Source organism: Manis pentadactyla, chromosome 5 (assembly GCF_030020395.1).
Source record: "Manis pentadactyla isolate mManPen7 chromosome 5, mManPen7.hap1, whole genome shotgun sequence".
Lineage (NCBI taxonomy): Eukaryota > Metazoa > Chordata > Mammalia > Pholidota > Manidae > Manis > Manis pentadactyla.
Genome location: NC_080023.1, coordinates 107,134,076 through 107,152,556, shown reverse-complemented (window position 1 = coordinate 107,152,556; position 18,481 = coordinate 107,134,076). Strand labels below are relative to the sequence as shown.

The following is an 18,481-nucleotide window of genomic DNA, read 5'->3' as shown; positions in this document are numbered from 1 at the left end:
TACAGGCTTTTCATATACTGCTGGTCATTCTCAAGCTTAGCTGCTGCATCAGAAAGCCATGTTAGGTCCATGGGAGGACAAAGGAAGTTGCAGATTACGATGACAACTTTTATAAATTGTTCCTCTATCTAGATTCTACTCTGACTCCTGAGAGATTTCCCTGGATGATTCAAGTAGCAATGTTCTTACTGATTCATTTTTATTTGAAAGGATTTACACAAATAAAATATGATAAAAGTGACACAAATATTAATTATTTAAGCTATCACTGTGGCAATCACCTGTTCCAATTGTCTGGATTCCTGCTCATTCTTGATTTTGAACAGTCTGTTCTGTGGTTCCCATAAAGGTAGTCCTAGTGCTTTACAATGTAGATCCCAATTTTGGATTCTGAGCCATGGTCATACAATCTTCCACTTCCAGATAGTGCTTAGAGCTTCTTCATCACATTTCCAAAACAGTAAAGATAAGTTTTTCAGTGACTAAGTAGTTTGTATATTTATATTCTCATGCCCTTTAAAAAGAGATTTTAAATACTTTTAAAGTTCACTGGTAGGTGAAGATTGCCTACAGTAGCTTTGTGATCTATCAGCTCTTCATACTGAGGTTTGTGTTATCAGGTGGTATCTGCATGGCATTCCATCAAAGAAAATTCAGTCCAGGCAGAAAGTAGTGTGGGTAATTCATCCGGCCGTCCTCAGACTGGCAGGGCAGGGTGGGGCCAGCGCTGCAAGCGTCAAGCCCACGACAGTACTGGAGCAGAAGGGTGAAGAAAAGCTGGCGCATGTCAGGAAAGCCTTCTCTGTCATTCCACAGTCATCACATGGAGACTGGATGTCTGGCTAAAGGAACCACATGCTTCATTTCCCTGAGGGCCTACAGGTGCCCTGCATCAGAGAAACTCAATATGCCACTGAGGTGACCTCTGATTGGGAACAGCCAGCCATGCAAACCCTGAGAACTTCAAGGAAATCAAGGGATTGCCACCCACGTGCTTACCATGTAAGAGTGACCACAAACACCATCTCAGCATGCAGGCAGGCATCCTGCCTGTGGTCTCCAGCAGTGCAGAGAGGACCTGCAGGGAAAGTCACCAGCTGACTATGGCCCTAAGTCCCAAATTTAATCTGTGCTAGAGTAATAGTGTTTTTTCCTTAAACACACGCACATACATGCATATATCAGTTTCAGTCAATATCCTTCCCATATTGGGAATATCCTTCATCAGAAAACGGTACACTCATTCTAAGGGTACTATTTTAAAAACTTTTTTTCTTACTGGGTAATAGTTATGACTATAGAATCAGCCACTATACATCACCAAATACTAATGCACTGGAAACAGGGGCAAATACTCATATCTGGTTACACATTTCAAAATGGCTTATTTTATTTTATTTTGCTTATTTTATTTGTATTTGTCTACATAAATCAATGGAATTGTCATCTTCTACCCTTCTACACAAAAGCAGGATGAGTAAAAAGAGAGTCTCTCTGTTTTCTGTGGCATAGAGTAGTACACGAAAACCAGACAGAATAAAACAAAGGTATGGTTAAGTCAGTAATCTTAGAGGTTCCTATCTGATGAAACCTTTGACCTCTCTGTTTCCTTTCCTTCTCTGAGTATTTATTTTAACTCTGAATTTTAGTCTTTGGCCTCCGGAGCCAGAAATATTCTTACATGTTCAGATAAGTCACTTTCATCCAATTCCAAGAAAGCAAGGGTCAGACCTGAATTCCTGCTCATCCTGAGGCAAACACTGCCAACGGGACAAGCACTTGGAATGTCTTGACTGATGTCCCTGCAGCTGACAGGGGGCTGTCTTGGTTTTTATCTCCACCATCCCCCTTTTCTGAATTTACACAGGAGCAGAGGTAACAAATTGCTCCTGGACTTTTCCCATTCCCTCCAAAGCTAAGCAGTGGACGATGGCCCCACTGAGGTTTTCACCTTGACCCTACCTGTGTTTGGCTTCTGCCACTTGGCCGTGTCAGCATTCCAGGACCATGAGAGAATGCCATGTTTGCAACCCAACAGGAAGAGGAGTAAGCTAGGCATTGACATCACCTGACAGATGCATTTCTCAAGTGGGAAATTTTATTCAAGGCTTTTTCACGGAAATCATTGACACAGAAAAGGAATAAAGAAGAGAGAGGGAGGGAGAAAGTTGGTGCCATGATGGGCATGTTTTGCACCCCATAAAAAAAAGGAGTTAAAATAATGCAACCTCACCTCCCTTTCTCTACATCCCCCTCCTCACTCATCCTTTACGTCTGGAAGTAAATGTTTCTGAAACACTATAGCTACCGGCAGAGGAGCAACAGAAAATAACATGGTAGTGACACATAAAACTGTCAGTCTTCAAGGAAAATAGATGGTTAGGTTGGGGGTAAATGGACTAAATCAATTTGAACACGCATGTTAAGGACTGTGAAAGGGCAGAGTTTAGTGCTGCTAGGCTGGAAAACATTTGTCTCTGTCTTCTTGTATTTCCACAGTACCGGGCAGAATCCACCCACAGGCTTCTCCCTTGGCTCCAGTCTGACTCTGCAGCTGATTAATGGCAGCTGGAGGTGTCCAGTAATTTCCTCACCTAATAATAAACTACAACCCAAAATGGAGGTTCCCCTCAGGCCCACCGTTAACATACCTATATTTGCAACCAGGAGGTAGCCAATTATCCTGCTTCTGTGCCCACTACTTAGGAAAGACATGCTCCAGCAAGGCTGAGACCATTTTGTTTACCAGGGACCCAAGTTCTTCCTCTACCAGACAGACTGTTCTGGTTACACAATGAACACATATTAAGTTCATTTAGAGACACAAAAACACTTAGAAAATCTTCTAGCAGTTCCCCAAGATACATTTTAAAGTAATTCGTTCTTTTCCCAAAAATGTGGGAGAAAAAGTTGTGAGATGATGGACTTGGTCTTAAGCCTTTTGGAACTGAAATTTTAAATTGCAATTACTAAAATGCCAGGTTGTAATTACAAAGCCTGAAGCCTAAGCAATCAGTCTAATTCCTTGCTTCCTGAGGCAACCAATAAAGCTGTTTGTATTGAGGCAGCTCTTCCTCTCAGATTCATTTGGCAGTGAGAGTCAGACCGTGCCACGTGATTATGTGGATTAATTTTGCAATATTAATTAAGTGGTTAACCTCAACATTTGTATGTATAGCAATTAACACAATTAACTTAAGCTAAGGAATAATACATATTATATGCCAAGATGAAAATATGGAAGAGTATGTGTGTCTGCGCAACTATGTTCCACATGGGGAGCAGAAGTGTGGGGCAATGCAGAGAGTACACAGATGTGAATTCAGATTGCATTTCTGCTGCTTAATTGCATAACCTCTTGAAATTATTTTAACTCCTATGAACTTCTGTTTCCTCAGTTGTAAAATGAGAATAATAATATCTATCAGGAATAACGTACGTAAAGTACCTAGTTTGACCTTTAGCACGCAGTAGGCAACCTATAATTATTTTCACATGTTAGAGGTGAAATCTAAAATTTTTAATAGCAGTAAAATGCACGTAACATAAAATGTATCATCTTAACCACATTTAAGTTGCCGTTAGGTGGCATTAACTGCATGCATTTGCTCTGCTACCATTAATGCCATCCATCCACAGAACTCTTGTCATCTTGAAAAACTGAAAATCTGTACCCATTAAACAATAACTCCTCGTTACGGTCTCCTTCCCGGCCCATCACAACCACCCTTCTACTTCCTGTCACTATGAATTTTATTACTCCAAGTACCTCACATAAGGACTCAGTATTTTTCCTGCTGTGGTAGGCTTATTTCACTTAGCATAATGTGCTCAACTTTCATACTCATTTTAGCATGTGTCAGAATTTCATTCCTTTTCAAGGCTGAGTGATATTCCATTCAATGTCTATACAACACTTTGTTTACCCACACATCTATCAATGGACACTTGGGTTGCTTCCACCTTCTGGCCATTGTGAATGATGTTGCTCTATGAACAATGGTGTGCAAGTATTTCTTTGAGTCCCTGCTTTCAAATCTTTAAGGCATATACCCAGAAAAAGAATTGCTGGATCACACAAAATTGTTTTATATGGTCACATAATTCTATATTATAATTAATAAAGAAATTTTCCCATTCCACTGCTTGGGACCAAAGAGAAAAGGAGTCTGTAGTAGAGCTGTCTATAGATTCTTTCTGCTCCTTTATGAAAAATAGAAAAAAATTGCTTTTGTTTGTTTTCAGAGAGCATTGGGATAATCCAATGGAGACTACATAGCAAGGGGAAGACGAAACCAACAGACCAGGGAGTTACAGAGACACCAGAGCCTGTGATAAAAACCTTATGTAGCTCATCTTTCTTCCCCATATTCAAGGAAATTATACAAGGATTGTGGCCTGATACATCTCTTGTCCCTATTAGAAAGCCAGGCTGCTACACAGAAGGTATTTATTATTATTCCTTTATGGAAAAACCTAGATTCCAATAGTCTTTAGACATAGGGAAAATCTCTGTGGTAACTGCTGTACTCCCTGGCATGGTGAGGCGGAGACACCATGGAAAGCAGACCTCCCTGTGGGGAAAAAAATAAGTGTAGTGTCCTAAGTCTTTTTAAATAAAGAAAAAATCATGTGGCCAAAACTCAAATCAATGGGACAAGACTGTGCTATACTCTAGGGATACGGAGGAAATGAGTAGTTAGAACAATACTACAATATGCTAGAAATGTCTGTGTTTATGTGAGTTCAAAACTTCCTAAATCTAAAGGGAAAAAACATTCTGGTAAGGTGTACGGAACGATGTGGCAAAGACAGATCAACTTTTTGAGAGACTTAACAAACAGACACTTTTAAAGTAAAATGTATTTTAGCTATTAGATGCATTACTAAACAGTTTTATAAATTAAATAATAGGAGAAAATATTTAAATAGTTTTACACCCAATTATAATGCAAATAAATTTCCCAAATGAAAAGAACCACCCCTAAAGTATCATTTTAGTGTGCTGAATATGAATCCAAAAGACACACACACAGTATGCTTTCTAAAAATACAAGCAAAACCAGGTAGAATGTCATCAGGCTTGCTAAGGAAAGTTGGTGCAATCAGGGCCATTGAACAAGGGCACCAACTAAAAGGAAAATAGGAGGTGTGATCCTATCCATTCTTCACACAGCAAGCCCTCTTCTCTGGTGCAAGGCTATGTCTAGTCAGAGCGGCAACACTTTCCAACTTGCAAAAATATGTCAGTTAGCCCTAGGTGAAGGTTCACAGGGTAATCATCAAAACCCTAAATCTAGTTCATAACATTGTGTGCAGTGATCATGCCAGTGTCCAAAATTACTTTAACTACAGAATAAAATCCCCAACTGATATAATTCACAAGACACTCAAATATTTAATCTATACTTCTTACTGGAGTAATGTATAGTTAAAAATATAATTGCCAAAAGACGAGATACTCACGTCTTCTGCAGTTTTTCTTTTTTAATTAGCAAATGCATAGAAGTCAGATGATAATCTGAAGGTGATCCTAGAACGTGATTTAACAGAGTTAGTTACATGATTTTTACATTAGTGACAACATGCATATCTTCCCATGAACATGATATGCCCCTGGTGGGAAGCATTCCCCTCGTCCTCTATGCTCTCGATAGATACTGCCAATCTACCATGCCCCCCATGTCCACCAATCCACCACCCTCAGAACTGACATGTCCTCCTGTCAGATAAATTAACATGTCAAAGCCTTTCCTTAAATCATAAAGCAACTAAATTTTTAACTAGCAAACAAAAATCTTTGCATTTTTATGTCCTTAATACAATCCCTCATAGATATAGGGTTTCTTCTGTGGGTCAACTGGGATGATTTACAATATCTGAACTTCACCTTAGTCTCTTACTTTTCACACCTATAAGGTTTCTCTCATACATGAATTCTCCAATATCTGTGGATGCCTTATGTCTAGGAATTTTATATGTTGAATATTTATAGCTGTTTTACTCATGGGATACTTCTGACTGACATCTTGTGATTTATAACTGCAAAGTCTCCAGGCCCAGAAGGTTTCTGTTTCTTAGTACCTCTCAAATAGCTATTTCCAAGGAAATTGTTCTGACACAGGAACTTCTAGGTACCTTTTTTTCCCTGGGGAAAGTTCTGCATACATATTATTCTTCCCTCAAGACTGAGTCATCTGAGATTCGGTATTTTTGTTTTTAAAGGGATATGACTTGGGAATGCCACAGTGACTATGCCCTCAGAGAACTGTCTGAAAGGCTGCCTATTCTAGGGACTGTGTACTCATAAATTTTAGTATATGAGTCTGAGACCCTACCCCTCAAAGTCATACAGGATCAGTATTCCAGAAGTTTGTATGATGTTTTCCTATCCTCTATAGTATTTCAAGCCCTTTTGGTCTAGATCTCTGGCAGTGTCTTCATAAATTGTTCCACGAAACTCTCACTCAAATGTCAGAGACGCCTACCAATTCCAGCAGGAAAGTTCTTCATCTTCTAAATGTGAGCTCACCTTCCTATAGTCTCTCCCATAACTCTTTCACAGATCTTCTTCTTAGAAGTTTTTGAGCTTCTCCACACCTCTCCACTCCCCAGAAATATACTATATTAAAATCTGAGAATTCAAATACAATGCCATTAAGACAGAGAACATTCTAAAAGAAGAGGAAATCTAAGAGGCAAGATGATTAAACCAAAATAAATACTTGTAGATTATTATTTTACAATGGTGGGGTCCAATACAGTAGCCACTTCCAGGATTCCTCCATGCCTTTCTTTTTTTAGGAAGATTCACTCATTTAGCAGAACCTGTTTAGTATGTAGAGATACTGTGGTAATGATAGTTAATATCTTTCTTTTCTTTGGCAAAGCACCACCTAAGATATCACAAATTCCTGATGTATCTATATAATGGACCTCTTTGGAGTAAATTTTCCTTCATAAATGAGCCATTAGAAAAGGTAATAAGCTACTCCATTAAGTAAAATTGTGTGTGTGTTGCTTATTGAACTCTAAAACAAGCAATAAATAAATTTTTACAGCAAAGGAGAACAAGGGAAAAGGAAAGCAAAGCTGGGGGACAAAAATGGAAAAAAAGGAGAAGCAGAACTGTATCCACAGAATGCTTTTCTCTGTTGTTTAATCACACGGTAGAGTCAGGACTTACCTTTCCCACCCCTCCTCCTACTTTCCTTCCAGCTTCCTTGTTATTAGAAGTGACTCCCCTGACCAACAAAATTACCACTCAGTGGCCACCTCGAGTACACGGCAAATATCCGATTTAGTGCAATTATACTTGTCCCAAAACTCTCAAAGCAGATTCAAAGTTACATAAAAGCTATTTGCTAGACATGTAGATAAAAAACATAGTTGAGCAACACAGGTAGTTTTTTTTTTAATTTAAAATGGCCTTTAGTGCTCATTTTTAATAATTTTCTGTTCAGAAGCTATAAAACTAGCAAATTTAAAACAATCACACTCAATAAAACAGTTGAATTTAGTACTCTAATGTTATTGCCTGAACAATAACAATTTTTTAATTAATAAATAAATTCCCAAACCATGTGTGATTGGGTCAGTCACTCATTACAAGAGATCCAATTAACCTTTTGAAGCTTAGGGCCAAATGACTTTACCAGAATGTATCATAAAAGGGTATTGCAAAAATTTCATTGGTTCCTCTTACAGTCCTTTAAAACGTTAAGAGCATGTTGATTTTCCAGACATTAGCACAAATGTATACTCCATCTTTTCAGTGAAATCCTGATCCTTTTCCCTGGTCAGCATAAGTCCATTACTACATTTAGACAGAGATATGAAATGCCTATTTTAGGACACTGCAGAGAGACTGAGTGACTACACTGTAGGTCAAGGTACTCAAAGCGGGGTAATCACACTCCCGGAGCAAAGACCGCTGAGTTGGACTTTCTCCGAGAAGGACCCCTTTCTGAGAGGACTGCCTCCATTCTTAAGATACAGATAAAAATATTTGTTTTGTAATATAAATCTTAGTCAGATTTAACCACAATATTGTGTCTGCCCGAATGTAAGCTCTCACACTTGGTGATATTTAAACACAAACACAAGAACAACTTCCAAAGTCTCCTGCTTTATTTTGAAAGTTAGGCAAGTAAGAATTTTTTTAAACTGTGAATTCAGACAGCAAACCCTGCAGCAAAAGTCATTACACATGGTTAAAGAAAAAATATTGATATAACTCAGTGTACACAGTACACATGTCCTCCACGGCCTGACCCCTGTCTAGCTCTGTAAACGGTCCCCCACCCCCACTGCCACCGCGCTTCCCAGCACACGGCACTCCAGCCAGGCGGAGCCAGATCACTCGCAGCCTCGGGAACACTCCAAAATCTCATTTATCCTGAAATTCTTACAGACTAATGTCTGCACCTTAAATCTCACCTCCACCCCCACTCTTCAAATCTGTTCCCACAATAAATGATTCCTTTCTTTGATGGTTCCTCTTTGAGCCTCCAAAATTATACACAGGCTCACAAGAATGGATGTGCATTAAACATCTTCTGTGTAAGAAAAGCAAAAATTGCTTGTGTTATGTACACAAAGAAAATAACATACTCATTTCTCTTAAAACTTTAACTTACTGAAATGGTGAGCCTGGTTTCATGAAGTTTAGATCTTTAACCAATCTTCTTGACCTTTAAAGTTCTTACACCTCTAAGTGTGCTCTAATTCCTGAACACTGTTACTCTGCGCTGGAATCGTGCATATCCCGTACTAAAAAACAAGAAAACAAAGTTGAATAATTAAAAGGAAAGGGCCTTTCCTCAGTTGGGACCCAGGCTTATCTCATCAGCCTCCTGACTGCAAACGGTATCCGTGATCAAAGGCCCGGAGCCCTGGAGGAACTTGGGCCTACAGCACACAACAGAATGCTTCCTGGTGATCGGTAAGCAGGAAAGGACTTTGCACATGAAAGACAGCTTAAACAGCACAAGAATAGCAATAAACCAGCTGTAAAATGCTTAACGTTGCCCTTGAACGAATGCAAATTGTTCCAAATAATTTTTCCTTTTTTCGCAGCCTCTGGATGCCCCGCTGGGGCATTTAAATAGCCACATGCTCAGGGTACAAAAGCTTCTCTGAGTGAGAAAACACAGTGTACTAATGTGCTTAGAGTAAGAGAAGCAAACACATCCACAGCTCAAATTTGATGCCTCCTTTTCCTTTTGTTGAAGAATGAGTTCCTTAATGGCAAGCTTGTTTTGGATACTAAGCTTCCAGTCAGTAATGTTGAAGGGTAATTTATTGGCTTAGAGATACTCAATTAACCATTGAAGTGGTTGTTAATTTAAAAGGTAAATGGGTTGCTGAGCCTTTACATAGGACTGTTCATGAAGCTGGAATGTATATTTAACTAAAGATTAAGGATTACAGCACTTACTCTTCTTTATTATTTTCTATTAGATAAATATATACTACAGAAATGCTATGATTACTATGATGTTTATATATGTTTTCCACTGTTAAGTCATGAGAATAATATTATTGTATATTTTCATAGTTACAAAACACTTTCATACATGGTTTCATTCAATTCACAGAAAAGCCCACAAATTGATTAATGTTCTCCCACATAACCCTTTGAATAAATACATAAAGCAAAATATTATCTCTCAATAATGATACCTGTTCTGATCAGTTATGCTAATTCTATATTTAAACCAAGAATAATAGATTAAAAAGAAATCTCTTAAATACTTCATTATTTTTAAAATCATGGTAACAAACACATTGAGTATTTTAGAAACAGTATGCTTACAGGAGAAAAATTACCTGCAAATAATTTGGTAATTCACTAATAAAAGTTAGGCAGAAAGATATACTGAAAAATCAAACAAACAACCAAAAAAATTCTTTATAGTTACTTAGGTAAATACATAGAAGCTTTACCTAATAGAGTAGATGTTTTGCTTTAATGTTAATTAAAATATTTATGAATCCAAACATAAACTACACTTAGAGTAATAACTAGTCAGTAGACTGTGATATCCAACCCTTCCACAAAGAACATTTTCCTACAATAAATTATTACTTTAACTTTATTAAGTCTCTATTTCCATCCTTCTCTAAAAATAGTAAAATCCAGACAGTTACTTTGTATGGAAATATATCACAAAACCATGTATATATATTTTATAACTGGAGACACAAGATGTCTCATTGCTTTATTATCAAAAATCACTCTAAAAATTAATGTTTTTAAATGCAAACAAGCATGGAAAAGAGACATTTTCTACTGTAATATCTATTTGTTTAGAAGCATCCCAATGGAGACTTTAAAAGTGTCAATAATTATATATTAAATTTCTAGGTGCTTTTCTGCAAAAGTAGTTGTTTTGAAATGAATTCCAATCATAGAAAAATGGTACTTTTTAAAAGTAGTACTTATTTGTGCAATTTCATGCAGACCTATAACACTTATTAGTAAGGGTACAGTATGTACTAAAATCTAATCACTATTGTACTAAAATCTAATCACTATTTCCCCGGAGATGTATTTCATATTATACTTTGTTTTTACTTTTATAATAAATATGCATGCAATGAGTACACAAAGCCTTACTGTGTTTCATGGAAGAACCAGCTAGAGGACTAACACAATTGCTCTGATTTCAAACCATGTTTTACTTAAGACTAATTTTTCATCAGTGTTAGAGGTTAATAACACTGTTATTTCCTCTATTACCTGGATTTAATAAAAGCAGTGGGGCATAACATTCTGTAAAGCCAGGCAATAAGAGGAAATAACACAAATGTTAACCTCTAACATGAATGTAATGGTAATTACTCTAGTCCAGTTTTAAAATTAATGTTTTTGGTAGTCTCCCAAGTGTGCAAAAAAAGCTCTCTCCTCAGTGTTCTACCAAGTACCAAGAGCAAAGGTCAAGGGCAAATTATGCCATCAGTTTATATGCTTAACAACATTTGTGCACCATATCACCCTTTGATGCAGAAGCACATTGTATTAGAAACAAAACACTGCAATAAAGTAGTAAATCTATATAATTATAAATCAGCTAAACTGAAATTACAGGTTGAAAATGTTAACAAAAAAAACTTGTAATACAGAAAAGTTGATCTACCTTCCCATATGTCAAGTATAAAATCAAGTTACATAATAGAATAGATAAATATCCAAATTAAATACATAAGAAAGAGAAGCAGGCAAACAGTTTCATCTATATCTAACCAGTACTTTTAAAGGGGCACTTACAAAATTGTTTAGCTTGCTTCCATTCTTTGTGAGAACCCATTGTGGGTATTTATATACATACGTTAGTATTTACTAAGTATTTTTATATATACATTAGTAATTATTTCTATTCTGTAAACATACTTTCCTAATGTTTTGGCAGGTAGAATTAACTTGTTTGATTACATGTCAACTTTGTCTTCCATAGCACCAAGTCATGTCAGCAACCTCCTTAGAAACTGTCGTCAGCAAGTTTAAGATTAACTTTAATAATTATCTCAGATTCTTAAGTACTGCAGTGTGTTTACTGAAATCCAGATTCCACATTTGATTTTTGCAATTCTGTTAGGCCCCTCAGCTTTTTGTAGGTCCACCGAAGTAAAAATGTTTCAAGCTTTCTTCTTTCAAACACTACCAGTCATTACAAATTTCACCCATCTATTATTTCCTGTCATCTTTTCATATTCAGTTTACAAAAGCAAGAAGGGATCTCCAAACTGTTGATGACCTAGAGTTTGTTAGAATCCTTTCTTAATAACAGATTCTTTGTTCTCATCCATTTCTTATATTCTTTAAAGCATGCATACTTAGTGGACACCCAAAAATATTTACTGATTGCTCTTAATGCCATAGTGGAACCAGGAAGGAAAGATCTTAGTTCAGTCTGAACTAACTCAGCCATACCATACAGCTTTCATCGTGTATCAGAAATCGAATTCCTGATGAGCATCCTGTTACCTAGATTGTGAAGGTCGAAGCCTAAGCACTGAATTTATCTAGTCTTTTGATAATTGGCAAGTAGGGTAGGAACTGCAATGATAACTTGTTCTTTAAAAGAAAATTCTAATTAGCATCACAAATGTAATTATGTGACAATGTCATCTAAAAATCGTATATTAGCTTTGTCTTTGAAGAGCTTGAAATCTTTACCACCCCATAAAACTCAGGGAGGAAAAAACTTCAAACAGGACTACAGGAAGTTTCAGAAAGGGAAATTTAATGTTTGACTAATGAGAAGGATCACTGCTGGCCCAGAGTTGTGAACAAGGTCACTTAAACAGACAGAAACCCCTCCTCAGGTGTGGTCCCTTTGTTGTGTACTTACACTGGCTCCTGTGTGGAGAGGAGGCCTCCATGGGCCTGAAAACTGCCAAAAATTCCTGGCTGAGTAAAGCAATAAACACGGTGTGTAATGATAACCTCTGGTGCACCCCATGTGTACCCAGGTTGTCAAAGACCTTCAATCAGCTCTGCAGCAAGACAGAATAACACTGGAGGTCAATAGACTCGGGAGTGTGAGGAGCGAAGAGGGGAGCGTAATGGATGGCGGCGAAGGGAGGATAGCAATGCAATAGGACATTGTTCAGAAAGAGTGGGCTGGGCTGACTCCCAGCTGGATGGCTTACCAGTCAGATTACCAGCTAATTATTTAATCTCTCAAAGTTTCTTCTCCCATAAAATTAGGATTAAAACCACATCTACCTCATAATATCAATAAAGTGATCTCTGCAAAGCAGTGACCCAGTTACTGGTACCAGTAATTACTCTCATACATTGAATGCTCACTAAAACCACCAAAGAAGACAAGATTGCAATATAAAACACAAAAATGAATTTGCACATTAATCTTTTATTATCAAAATCAAGAATTCAAGAATGTTACTTGATTTTAGGAAGCTTCAGAAAAGCATATGCCTACATTATAAAATATCATTACTATTATTATATTACAAATTAAAAAAGGCAAAAGCTATCCCTGGCCCCCCTACTAAGAAAGTTCTAATTAGATTGACAAATATAATGTTACCTCACCTGGTGAGTTATCAATAAGCACACATTCAAAGAAATAACAAATTAGAGTTTCCTCTATAAATTTTTCCTAGATGGAAATAAAGTCAAACTTTTTTATTTATTACAAATATTTAGCTATTTAGCTCAATTACGTATACTTGACAATATAATGAAACCTATGAAAATAAAACAAAGACAAATTCTACATGGTCTCTATACCTGAAGAATTCAGAGTCTAACAGAAGAAAAAGCACAGTGTAAATAACTGTGATACTAAGTAATGAGTGCTGTATCAAAGCTGTTTCCAAGCTTCGGGAGCATGGAGTCCACAGATTGACGAGGAATTCATACTAAAATCGAAATACTTCCTGGACCTAGAAAGATGACATGGGACAAAAATATATATATATATATATATGTTTTCCTTCCCTGAATGAACATCCTTTTTTATACAGACTATAGCAATATAGCCAAATATATGGCTGCCTGCCCCCACAACTAAAATTATCCAAATGGTGGAAAAAATTGCCTCACACGTTCCACCACTGTCACGACTATTTGCATATCCAGAAGGAATTTCCAAGGGAAAAATTAATGCCTTGCTGCCTCCACACAACTATTTAAAATTATTTAAAAACAAGGCCCCTTTCTTATTCAACTTTGTATTCTTTGGCACATAAAATGAAAATTGTTGTAGACCACCTTAAAGAGCTGGTCTCTTGGTCAGAAAGGAGAATTCCCTTGGTGTTGTGGCACACCCTTTGAGTCCAAAAGTTAATCCTCACCAGTCAGAACTACCTCTGGCCTTTGGGTGATGAACCCTTGTTTTAGGAAGTCTTCTCTGGCATCAAGGTATCTTACCAACAACTGGTGGTTTTGTGGAAACAAAATGGTCCTCACCTCTGTAGGTTCCTCATTTTTGTAAAGATTTCTAATTTTGAGAAATTTAGGACTTTTTCCAAAATTAACATGCATTTTCTTAATGCCTTAAGGGGATATGGTGATGGCTGGTGCCATTGTAGGTGCTAGACCCAATGTTACGTAAGCATATTAATTTTTATTACTTGAATTGGAGAAATCAAAATGCATTGATGTATCTTAAGATGTTATTGAAAATACTCAACAAAATATTAGCAAACCGAATTCAAAAATACATCAAAAAGATCATCCATCATGATCAAGTGAGATTTATTCCAGGGATGCAAGGATGGTACAACATTAAAAAATCCATCAACATCATCCACCACATCAACAAAAAGAAGAAAAACCACATGATCATCTCCATAGATGCTGAAAAAGCATTCGACAAAATTCAACACCCATTCATGATAAAAACTCTCAACAAAATGGATATAGAGGGCAAGTACCTCAGCATAATAAAGGCCATATATGACAAATCCACAGCCAATATTATACTTAACAGCGAGAAGCTGAAAGCTTTTCCTTTAAGATCGGGAACAAGGCAAGGATGCCCACTTTCCCCACCTCTATTCAACGTAGTACTGGAGGTCCTAGCCATGGTAATCAGACAACACAAAGGAATAAAAGGCATCCAGATTGGTAAGGAAGAAGTTAAACTGTCCCTGTTTGCAGATGACATGCTATTGTACATAAAAAACCCTAAGGAATCCACTCCAAAATTACTAGAACTAATATCGGAATTCAGCAAAGTTGCAGGATACAAAATTAATACACAGAAATCTGTGGCATTCCTATACACTAACAATGAACTAGCAGAGAGAAAAATCAGGAAAACAATTCCATTCACAATTACATCAAAAAGAATAAAATACCTAGGAATAAACCTACCAAGGAAGTGAAAGACCTAATGCCCTGAAAACTACAAGACACTCTTAAGAGAAATTAAAGAAGACACCAATAAATGGAAACACATCCCATGCTACTGGATAGGAAGAATTAATATTGTCAAAATGGCCATCCTGCCTAAAGTAATCTATAGATTTAATTCAATTCCTATCAAAATACCAACAGCATTCTTCAATGAACAAAAGAAAATCATTCTAAAATTCATGTGGAACCACAAAAGACCTCAAATAACCAAAGCAATCCTGAGAAGGAAGTTTAAAGCTGGCAGGATTACACTCCCCAATTTCAAGCTCTACTACAAAACCACAGTAATCAAGACAATTTGGTACTGGCACAAGAACAGAACAATAGACCAATGGAATAGACTAGAGAGCCCTGATTAAACCCAAACATATATGGTCAATTAATATACAATAAAGAAGCAATGGATATACAATGGGGAAATGACAGCCTCTTCAACAGCTGGTGTTGGCAAAACTGGACAGGTACATGTAAGAGAATGAAACTGGATTATTGTTTAACCCCATACACAAAAGTAAACTCAAAATGGATCAAAGACTTGAATGTAAGTCATGAAACCATAAAACTCTTAGAAGACAACATAGGCAAACATCTGAATATAAGCATGAGCAACTCCTTCCTGAACGCATCTCCTCGAGGAAGGGAAACAAAAGCAAAAATGAACTCATGGACTACATCAAACTAAAAAGTTTCTGTACAGCAAAGGACACAATCAACAGAACAAAAAGGCATCCTACAGTATGGGAGAATATATTTGGAAATGACATATCCAACAAGGGGTTAACATCCAAAATATATAAAGAACTTACAAGCCTCAACACCCAAAAAGCAAATAACCTGATTAAAAAATGGGCAGAGGATATGAAGAGACAGTTCTCCAAAGAAAAAATTCAGATGGCCAAAAGACACATGAAAAGATGCTCCACATCACTAATCATCAGGGAAATGCAAATTAAAACCACAATGAGATATCACCTCACACCAGTAAAGATGGCCAGCATCGAAAAGACTAAGAACAACAAATGCTGGCAAGGATGCGGAGAAAGGGGAACCCTCCTACACTGCTGGTGGGAATGTAAGCTAGTTCAACCATTGTGGAAAGCAATATGGAGGTTCCTCAAAAAACTAAAAATAGAAATACCATTTGACCTGGGAATCCCACTCCTTGGAATTTACCCAAAGAATACAACTTCTCAGATTCAAAAAGACATATGCACCCCTATGTTTATCGCAGCACTTTTTACAGTAGCAAAGATATGGAAGCAACTTAAGTGTCCATCAGTAGATGAATGGTAAAGAAGATGTGGTATATATACACGATGGAATACTATTCAGTCATAAGAAAGAAACAAATCTTACCATTTGCAACAACATGGATGGAGCTGTAGGACATTATGCTCAGTGAAATAAGCCAGGTAGGGAAAGACAAATGCCAAATGATTTCCCTCATTTGTGGAGTATAACAACAAAGCAAAACTGAAGGAACAAAACAGCAGCAGACTCAGAGACTTCAAGAATGAACTAGTGGTTACCAAAGGGGAGGGGTGTGGGAAGGTGGGTGGGGAAGGAGGGAGAAGGGTTTGAGGGGGTATTATGTTTAGCACACATGGTGTGGGGGATCACATGAAGAACAGTGTAGCCCAGAGAAGGCACATAGTGGATCTGTGGCATCTTATTACAGTGATGAACAGTGACTGCATTGGACTATGGGTGGGGATTTGACAATATGGGTAAATGTAGTAACCACATTGTTTTTTCATGTGAACCCTTTGTAAGAGTGTGAAACTTTCAATCATACCTTAATTTAAAAAAAAAAAAGATGTTATTGAGAAGATGAAGGGCAAGAAACAATACCATCTGAGGCAACCTGCAGTCAGGATGGAACTGACCCTGGAAAATGGTCTCACCAAAACAGTATAGGAGATAATCTTAGCAAAATGGATCACCAGTGGACAGCATCCTCTGTCTATCAGCACAAAGGGCCTGTCTAACCCTGGGAAACTTCTAGTTCAGGAAGATCGATGTCATGCTAGGACTCACTCACTGTTTTTAGCATTTGGCTGCAGTCTTAGAAATCTGCACAAGGACCTCAGTCCCAGAGCAGTTCATATCTCTCTGGTGAGCAGGATGTTTGCAGCCTGGGACAGCCTGCAATCAGAGCCATCTTTCCAAACCTCCATCTCCCAGGCTTGTTGGCAGTCAACTAGAACCCAAAGTAAATAGACTAAAGGCACTTTGAGTTTCCTAATTAAGTCTAGTAATAACAAGGTTTTTTATAAGCATAGCTTAGAAAGAGGAAGAGGCAATGGGAGACTAAAACTAAAGTAGACATTTTGGTAAGAATCATCTGTGAACAAAAGTTGTATTAACTCTAGACAGAAGCTTTGGCACATACTAAAACTCTGAATTTTAAAAAGAGTTTAGCAATGTGAGTGGACAGTCAACTACTCTTCCTGAAATACAGGAAAAACATAGTTGTATGTAAATATTATTCCCAATCTACCTAACAGTGACTTACTAGGAAAAATCAGACAGGTTACTTGCCCAGTGGATTTAGAATATAAAGTTAAAAGCAAAATGCATACTTTTAAGAATCTAGAGACGTTCAACCATTTATATTCATTATGGGTAAGGAATCGAGATGTTTTCACTTCTCACTTTTATCCATTTGAAAAGCTAAATGCTTAGTAGCAGTGCAATGGCACTAAAAATATATCCATCAAATAAAAACATAGAAAGTCACTGCTGCCACTGGAATGGGGTCTTCTAAAATGAAACTTAGAGGAAATAGAAGATTAATTCTGATACATATTGCTAACAGAACAAGAGTAGGTCATTTTTTTGCCAGTGTCCCAGGCTTTCCTATCTCCCTAAGCCGGAGCAAGGAAGCTATCCCAAAGCAGAGATTTGGGTAAGCAAATCTGGGAATGGAAGAACTCACAGCAACAAAGTATCTTTGTGAGACATTAAATACATATTATTCTTTAACTTTAAGAACAAAAATAAACAGAATCGAAAAGAAACTTTCCTTTTTAGAAATTTCTCATAATTCTCTCAGCAACACTAGGAGACAGAGAGGATATCACTATTTTATAGATGAGGGATATTAAAAGCCTTCACAAACTTGTCCAAAGTTCCAACACCTAATAAATAGAAATCTTAGAACTGCAACTGATGTCCTCCAGCCTGAAGTCAGAGCAATCTCTCTGCTCTCCCAAACCACATATCATCTGATCCATGTTCTTAATTTCATGAGCAACTGAATCGATTTGCCTTCTCCATACAGATGTTTCACGGAATTCCTCTATTATTTAAAACAAATGTATTAAAACCTTGGCTAAAGCACAAGAGAGGAAACCTGAAAATTAGTCTACATCTGTTTTTGTTACACATGGTAACCAAGAAGACAAAAACACCCAAAGGCCCTACTTCTGCTACCAGTAGTTGAGTATTGGTATTTTATGTCTTCGATGGCCATATTTGATTTTTTTAAGAGAAAAAACAATAAACAAAAATTCTATGTGCTGTTTCCTCTGTTTGCAAGAACTGTGACCTTTGACTCTTATAAATCTATTCGAGGCTGGAGTCTGG

General features: G+C 37.2%; 1 long non-coding RNA gene across 3 annotated transcripts in view; it reads right to left on the bottom strand.

The window, feature by feature from the left end:
- The window catches only part of LOC118930950 (uncharacterized), a 382,945-nt gene that overhangs the window by 6,167 nt on the left and 358,297 nt on the right, over window positions 1–18,481 (bottom strand). For 2 of the 3 annotated variants that reach the window (XR_005032218.2, XR_008997855.1), the window contains exons 6-8: window positions 8,640–8,772; window positions 5,467–5,533; window positions 282–1,078 (exon numbers count right to left, since the gene is read on the bottom strand). This is a non-coding gene — a long non-coding RNA (uncharacterized LOC118930950). Of the gene's footprint in view, window positions 1–281; window positions 4,575–5,466; window positions 5,534–8,639; window positions 8,773–18,481 lie in introns of all 3 variants that reach the window. The other variant, XR_008997854.1, reaches the window with a different exon arrangement.